Source organism: Dysidea avara, chromosome 12 (assembly GCF_963678975.1).
Source record: "Dysidea avara chromosome 12, odDysAvar1.4, whole genome shotgun sequence".
NCBI lineage: Eukaryota > Metazoa > Porifera > Demospongiae > Dictyoceratida > Dysideidae > Dysidea > Dysidea avara.
In genome coordinates this window covers 270,217-278,743 of record NC_089283.1, presented here as the reverse complement: position 1 = coordinate 278,743, position 8,527 = coordinate 270,217, and the positions used below count along the sequence as shown (strand labels likewise).

The 8,527-nt window shown below is 38.2% G+C and overlaps 1 long non-coding RNA gene across 2 annotated transcripts; it reads right to left on the bottom strand.

Moving 5' to 3' along the window:
- Positions 1 to 389: 389 nt before the first annotated feature.
- LOC136241344 (uncharacterized) lies at positions 390 to 6,541 on the bottom strand. Of its 2 annotated transcripts, none has more exons than XR_010694254.1 (3): positions 6,499 to 6,541; positions 701 to 756; positions 390 to 647 (listed from the first exon to the last, which is right to left on the bottom strand). It is a non-coding gene; the product is annotated as an uncharacterized lncRNA (long non-coding RNA). The 2 variants fall into 2 exon arrangements; XR_010694255.1 differs by lacking the exon at positions 6,499 to 6,541 and adding an exon at positions 2,083 to 2,468.
- Between the last annotated feature and the right edge of the window lie 1,986 nt (positions 6,542 to 8,527).

The window sequence follows — 8,527 nt, the reverse complement described above, 5'->3', positions numbered from 1 at the left end:
CATCAAAGGCAGTTGTGGTCAGGGCTATATCATGATATCACCCCAACCACAGGGCGTTATCTAGATATCGCCCCATGGTCAGGGAAATATGTGATATGTAATCCTGTGGTTTCCTTTGATCTTAGGTGTCAAAGTGGTATATCAAGTGATAGAGTAGTCAGTTATAACAAGATCTTTAATATCAACACTGATCTCATGGGCAGTCCAGCCTGCATGTTTTACTTTTTCAAGCAGTTGTCCAGCACATACAAACACTGCACCAGTAATGAAATGTATATCAGCACACTGATAAGGTTTAATGCATTGCAACTTGTGTCCAACATTGTATCTTTAATGTCCAGCTTAAATGGTACGCGTACTTATAGTTTCACTCTTACATTATCCCACGCTTGTAGATGAAACACAACACATAGTTGCCACCTCTGTGTGATACAGTTATTAGTGCAAACATATAATCAGGTATGCTGTGTTACATATAGTTAAGTATACTCCAATACATGAGAGAGTTACAGCGGCACAGCTCCATTTGATGAACAGCAAGACAAGAAAAGTTGTATCCATTTTCATCTTGCCTGGCTGCAACCACATGTCTTCTTAAACACGGTTCATGGTACCGGAACCCCTGATGAGCAACTATTGTACCTGACCTATGGAATTCACAAACGTGAATACACAATTTGTTTGCATAACTAGACCTCACCATGTCAGTCCAAACTAATCTTTCCACAAGAATGGCAGTATAGTCATCCAATGATTCTAAATAAACAAACATTATCTGTTAATGCATGTGATATACGTCATAACTCATCAGTATATACAACAGACTATGAAAAGAAATTCACTGATTTACCAAGAAATCCAACTATTCACCAAGAAGGTTATTTACGTACATGTTTACTTAATGCACAAATGAGTACACATAATGTGATGATGTATATTGAAATGTTTGCTGAAGTAATTAAAAGGTACATAATTATAACAATTTTTGTGGCATAGTCTAAGTGTATTTCAATACATTTCATTTTAAACAAAGGATTATGTAAGCTATATAGTTGAGTTTCACTCAGTGGGTAGCCTGCACAGAGTATCAAATGGTTAACTGAAACAGGTGATGTATTCATCTGAACGTGCCCCCAACAATAATTAAGCTATTACACTTAGCTTTCAGCCACGTTCAGCCAATTACACAGCATTGCATGGGAAGCTCCTCTGCAACCATTCCAGTCACTACATGCAGTAACAGAAAATATAGATAACTTCTGTTACACATGTAGGGAAGCCATTATGTGGTGCTTGCTACCACAAATCAACACCTTACGCTGTCAGCAAAGATACATAAAGGAAGACTCAAGTAGGTCCATGATGTTCACATTATAAGTACTGCGGTATGCCAAATTAAAGTACCAAGCAACGTTGAAGAAATCAAGCCTGTAGCAGGGGGTCTGTTCCAGGTAGTTGTAAACTAAGTACCGTGTGAAAAATACACACATGGTCTTACTAGGGGGTATGGAGGAATGCCCCTCCAGATTTCTTCTGAGCGGATCACTTACTGATTGCTCCATTAGAACAAATGACTGTCTATTAGTGTCAATCTTTTCTAAACCAAAAAATATCAGAAAATTCAGTGATAGATGCATGGGCTCCATAAATTGATAGGTGGTTGCTATGCCTATGGGGATCACAAAGGTTTGGTCTTTTGCAAAAATACCAGCTAAAATCCAGCCTGACTTGTACTTCACAACAGCTTGGCATGATTACAAACTTGGGAACCAGACTAGTTGTTCAGTATAGAATATTGGTATAATTTACCACCCATCTCCACAATGTCCAGGTCTTATGACTAGTGGCTATAAATTTTTGTGATGCTTGAGAATATTATAGCATACACAATTCACTATACTTCCATATCTCTGTAAGTATTTTCTTGTAGTCTACATGTTTATTTTCAGTTGAATGCACACGCTCTACTATGTCATAAAATTTCTCAACTGTTGCAACTACTGAAACAATTTGTCATTCTCATTCTGTAAGTACAGAATTTTGTGAACGGCAGGAACAAACAAAACCAGTTTAGTTTCTTACCCTTTGTTTCAGGTTAGCAGGCAAATATAGAACATCTTCCAACTTCAGCTCTGGATAGTTTAACAAAAAAAACTTTTTTTGTTTCAGTATACTGAAAGGTCTAGCTATTAGAAATATCACTTCTTTCCACTCTATTCAAAACGTCTGTTTATCTTCTGCACCTTCTCTTCCGTTACTGTTGTGGTGTGATTGTGATCAAGATATCTTCCACCTCTACAGAACCTTTCAAATAGCTCTCTGTGACCTGTCACGCTGCAGGTGGTCCCCCGCCGAAAGTGGTCCGGCCGGACCAACTACCGTGCCTCCAGTAGTCAGGCCAGCCGGACCATGTAAAGTTGCTGCAGATGGTCCGCCCTGCTGCAGCTGGTCCCCCCAATGAAATCTCCACTATCAGCTTCCCAGTCAGTACTACAGTACTAGCTCAACGTCTTGATCAAAACGCACTGCCCTCCACGAAATACGAGTCCTGAAGCAGTGAAGCGAAATTTGAGAAATGCATGACCTATTTTTAAACATATAATTCTGAATATTGCATTGTTTTGTAATTGCACGTGGTTCTTAATTCATGTACGCGTTGTGGGCACCAGTATCACTTTTGATCCCCCCTTTCAAAAATACTACCAAAACATACTCTAATAGAGTAGTCAGTCAAATAGAACAGTCACCACTATGATATGGCTTAGTGTCATGTAGTCATCCACACTGATGCAGTTGCCAACAGTATGTGACAGGATAACACTATAAGATGCATCTCTGGAAGAGGCTACAAATAAAGCTTCTGGAAACCTCTATCACTTCGGTGTAACTTGCAATGCTCAATTACCATCTCCACTTTCCAGAGGCCATGACACACCAACTGCTAGTTTTCTCAGTTCTAATAAAACATGATTTAATCTCTATACTCTGATTAAGGCTGGAGTATGGGTTAGATAGCTGTTCTACCAATGGTGAAAACCATTAATTCACTTGGATACAGTGATTGGTAACTACTAGCTGCATGTTTCACACCTCATACGCAGCTTCAATAGCTGTAGACAATAATTTTTTGAGCATGCCGGCATGCACTAAAATGTCAGTTTCGTTGAAAATGGTATATACAGGCAGGCTACTATAGCTGAAGGGTTCTATTCTAGTCTTAGTGTGTAAACTTTAATCTCTCCATTAATGATACTAGAACCACTGCAGTATGGTGACCTTAAGTGGTTCTTACAAGCCAATAAGTTAGTAAACTTAAAGTGTAACACGTAATAGTTTAATTGAATCACTGCACAGTACAATGGTTTTATTGTTCTATGCTGGCCATATCTTATACCTCATTTACTTGGTTAAACACTGAGTTTATTACCTCAGTTTCAAAAATCGATGTGGTGGCTGTTCAAACTTGACCACCTCTTGATGTTCAGAAACAATGTTTAAGTTTTGAATTTTGAGCATAATAGGCTGGACTTTTGGGCACTGCTCAAAAGCATAATAGGCTATTTTCAAAGCATAATTAGCTCAAGCCTAGCAGAGAATAACCAAAACTAATGTAAAAAGCTGTCTTTCTGGTAATGAGCCTAAGCAGCATGCATGCATAAACACAACTTGGCTAGTTGAAAATAAAAAATCATTTGTTCAGTTATGTAGATTCTCCATTTTAAAATCTGTTATTCACTTTAATTTAACTTGATGTGCTTTTCAGTCACTTGGAGCAACTGATTGTGACAACCAGCAAGGATTAATATTTTAGGACTTACTTATGTAGATAATCAGGTACAATTACAGCAGATACTGTATACTCAGTAATGTTACTTAGCAGTTGTCAGCAGACTTGTGTGTGTGGAGTCAGTAGAGGTTACTGATAAAGACAAGCCGAATGAGTTGTACAAGAAATTTTTAGGACGAAAAGGTGGAATTGAAATTTTATTTTATTTCTATTTCAAACTATTATGATAATGAGTCAGTGCTATGTACTTTCACACTTTCCATTTCTTGGATCCTGCATGTAGTTGAGATTCACACCAGCATTGGCAAAATTTGCATTTAGTGGATTCACTATAATATCCACTGTTTTACCCATAAATGTGTGAAAGCATCAGTGTTAAGACCAGACAGCCCTCACTGTTGGCCAGTGTTACAGTACAATACATTAGGATGATTACCAATCAAGTGCCAAATCTGAAAGCTCCACTCGATGTCCATGCAACTATTTAAGTTACTGTACATTTCACCATTTTACACAGGGTCGTGGGTATCACATGGTTATATAGGAAAGGTTTTACCATGTTCACAACAACACTTCACAAAAGTGCTGATACACAATTCATCACGAAGATTGTACTGGCCACTCAAAGTTGCAGGACTCTAAAAGAGTATACATGCAATATAAAATAATATTATTAATCAAGTGTGAGTAAGTTAGTTATTGATTGTATGATCATTACAAACAATTATCCTTGAAAATGATATCTGGTATCTCTATTGCTTGATATTATGACATTCTGTTCTTGTGAAACATGCAGCTAGTAATTACCGATCACTGTATCCAAGTGAATTAATGGTTTTCACCATTGGTAGAACAGTTATCTAACCCATACTCCAGCCTTAATCAGAGTATAGAGATTAAATCATGTTTTATTAGAACTGATGCAGTGCTGCAAGAAGCCTGTCCGGGGGGACCATGCAAGTATGGTTACTGCAACTGGTCCGGGGGGACCGATTTTGGGGGGACCGGTTGTAGGCATGACAGACCCTCTTTCGACGTATCTCCGAGTTTAACCTCATAGTGAAACTCACACCGTTCGTGGCAGTGTATGAACAGTGTGAGTTTCACTATGAGGTTAAACTCGGAGATACGTCGAAAGAGGGTCACAGAGAGTTATTTGAAAGGTTCTGTAGAGGCGAAAGATATCTTGATCACAATCACACCACAAAAGTAACGGAGGAGAAGGTGCAGAAGATAAACAGACGTTTTGAATAGAGTGGAAAGAAGTGATATTTTTAATAGACGAGTTAATAGACCTTTCATTACTGAAACAAAAAAGTTTTTTTTGGTGTAGATATTTAATTAAATTAGGTTTAACTTCTAGCTAGAGATCGGGGAGGATGGGAGTGCCATTAGGGCCGGAATAAAAAAAAAAGAAGATGTGTAGATGAGGACATAACACACGTACATACTGAAAACTACACCATACTACTACATATTACCTAACTATATACTTATTACTACCTATGTACAACACTTGGAACGACAGTATGGGTTATGATACAACTGTACTGTGTCGCATCTCACATCTCACCTTGCCATATGTCAGTAGACCTACGACACCTGCGCAATTTATAAATTGTTGCGCATTTTATGAATTCACAAAATGAGCAGTGCAATTTATAAACTGCGCAAATTCACAGATTGCGCCTAACAGACCCAATGAAAAAGAGAAAAAAGTGGTCTGGCCATGCGAGACTAGTATCTTCCCTGGTCGATTAGAAACTTTATTGTAGCGTACTGTAAAGTGTATTTAATCGTTTCTGTGTCTTTTCTTCCTTGTTGACAGCATTACTTCCTCCCAATGAAGCATTTTTTAATGTTGAAGAAATGAAGCATCTTTGAAAATCAACAAACTACGACCAGAGGTAACTGGAACAGTTGTTTTTATTTTATCTGTTGTTTCTTTGTTGTATAAGTTATCTCAGTGTAGTGTGAAAGGTGTAGCTTGTCCCAAACAATTTTGTACGTCACTAAAAGCTGATTGATTGTATTTCCACCCATGATTTATGTAACTATACACACACAGATACTACTGTAGAAATATAAATAGCATGCATGTTTCTATAAATTTTACACGTGTGTCACTATTTCTGCTCCTTCACCGGTGTCATTGTTGATATCACTTCTTCCACTGTCCACCATGCCATTGTAGTGTGTGCTTTATTGCTAGTAGCTAAGTTTGTATACACTTAATAGTAACCTGGTCCATTGTAGTTGTGTGCAAACATTTTAACTAACTTCCCTCACCTGATAATCTTTGTCATGCATCATACAATGGTTTCAACTGAAACCCATGAATGTGAGGCTAGCAGTTTAGCAGCACTTAGCATGTGTAAACATTCCAGTAGTTGTAAATGCTTTCCAAGAGTTTTCCTTTAGAATGGAGACAAACTTGTAAAATGTCCTGTTTGGTGTATCCATTCACTGGACTACTGGACTGGCATATTTTTAGTTTTTGCACATTCTGTGATTAAAATTTATTGAGTCTCGCAAGCCAAGGGTCCTGAGGGAACCTACAGCCCACTACTAAATGCTGAATATGAGCAGTGCAGTATGTGATAACTGTCTTAATAATTTTGCCGTGTCCTACAACACTTATTCCTTACCCTGGTGTCTAGTAATGCTGTAGGGAATGTATATCAGCAATAGTTAACCAGTGATCAACTCACCAGTTGACAAGATATCCGCTGTCACGCTGCAGGTGGTCCTCCGCCGCAAGTGGTCTGGCCGGACCAACTACCGCGCCTCAAGTAGTCCGGCCGGACCATGTAAAGTTGCTGCAGCTGGTCCGCCCTGCTGCAGCTGGTCCGCCCTGCTGCAGCTGGTCCGCCCTGCTGCAGCTGGTCCCCCCAATGAAATCTCCACTATCAGCTTCCCAGTCAGTACTAGTTCAACGTCTTGATCAAAACGCACTGACCTCCACGAAATACGCAGTGAAGCGAAATTTGAGTAATGCATGATCTATATTCTTAAACATATAATTCTGAACATTGCATTGCTTTGCATTTGCACGTGGTTCTTATATCGTGTAATTTGTTGTGGGCACTAGTGTCCCTTTTGATCCCCCTTTTCAAAAATATAAACAAAACATACTCTAATAGAGCAGTCAGTCAAGCATAACAGTCACCAATATGACATGGCTTAGTGTCATGTAGTCACCCACATGCAGTTGCCAGCAGTATGTGACAAGATAACACTAAGATGCATCTCTGGAAGAGGCTACAAATAAAGCTTCTGGGAACCTCCATCACTTCAGTGTAACTTGCAATGCTCAATTTACCATCTCCACTTTCATGACACACCAACTGAACAGTTGGCTATAGTTTTCTCAGTTCTATAATAAAACATGATTTAATCTCTATACTCTGATTTAGGCTGGAGTATGGGTTAGACAGTTGTTCTACCAATGGTGAAAACCATTAATTCACTTGGAAAAAAAGGCTTGGACAGTGATCAGGAACTACTATTAGCTGCATGTTTCACACCTCATACACAGCTTCAATAGCTACAGACAATAATTTTTGAACATGCCGGCATGTACTAAAATGTCAGTTTCATCAAAAATGGTATATACAGGCAGGCTTTAAACTCTCCATTAATGATACTAGAACTAATGCAGTATATGGTTGCCTTAAGTGGTTCTTACAAGCCAATAAGTTAGTAAACTTAAAGTGTGACACATAATAGTTTAATTGAGTCACCACACACAATGGTACTTTTTTTTATTGTTCTATATTCCAGCCATATCTTATACCTTATTTACTTGGTTAAACACTGCAGCATTTATTATCTCAGTTTCAAAAATCAATGTGGTAGCTATTCAAACTTGACCACCTCTCAATGTTCAAAATCAATGTTGAATTTTGAGCATAATAGGTTGGATTTTTGAGTACTGCTCAAAAGCATAATAGGCTAAATTAGCTCAAACCTAGCAGAGAATAACCAAAGCTAATGCAAAAGGCTGCATGTCTTTCTGGCAATGAGCCTAAGCAGCATGCATGTATAAACACAACTTGGCTAGTTGAAAATAAGAAATCATTTGTTCAGTTATGTAGATTCTCCATTTTAAAATCTGTTATTCACAACTTACTAATAGTTCACTACTAATAATAGTATCAGCTAAAGTTTTGTTATTATGTCATTTATATGTAATTTATCTTGTCGGCATTAAGCTGCAAGTTTAATTGTACAGTGGAACCTCTTTATTATGGACACTGTGGGACACAGACTTTTTGGCCACTTTTTGCTATAATATAGAGGTTTTCCTTTTTCAGAGGTAAAAATGTATTGACCAGACCATTTGAGACCAAAATGTTTGTCCTTATTGTGCATGGAGGTTTTTTCTATTGTGTCCTTAATTCGGGGGAGTTTGTTAAGAGAGGTTCCACTGTATGTACTATAGCTAGCTATAGTGTTTTTACCCCTAATGTTTACAGCAGCTGATCCAGGGTTTATCAAAGGGGGTGCACCAGTATATGGAGTAGGGATCTGTGCCCCCCAGAAGCTAAAGCTTTTTGTAAGACAAAATTACATTGAATGGTTTAGATCATACTGCTTTTTATGTGGACTACATTGATCAAGAGTGGTATAGGGACATTAAGTGATAATCGTGCCAGCAGATTATTATTATTATAGACCTAAAGAATGGCATACACAAGATCGCATGCATTTCATTTGCAAGATATTCTTAGCAGGCTA